The sequence below is a fragment of the Triticum dicoccoides genome, chromosome 5A, assembly GCF_002162155.2.
Source record: "Triticum dicoccoides isolate Atlit2015 ecotype Zavitan chromosome 5A, WEW_v2.0, whole genome shotgun sequence".
Taxonomy (NCBI): Eukaryota; Viridiplantae; Streptophyta; class Magnoliopsida; order Poales; family Poaceae; genus Triticum; species Triticum dicoccoides.
In genome coordinates, this window is record NC_041388.1 from 223,275,923 (window position 1) to 223,276,154 (window position 232).

The window sequence follows — 232 nt, forward strand, 5'->3', positions numbered from 1 at the left end:
GGCCGCCTACACCGAGAGTGCTGCTGCATCCGCATTGAGCGCGGCCGCTTCCACCGAGAGGGCGTCTACGGCAGCCGATAGGGAAGCTGCAGCAGCCAAGACGGCTGCAGCTGCTGCTGTGATGGCGGCTGCGAACGCCAAGAGCGCACGAGCTACCGTCCATGCCGCTGATGTCCCCTGGCCCGGGTCAAGGCCATCCACGGCAAGATCGAGGATGCACACGCCAAGATAT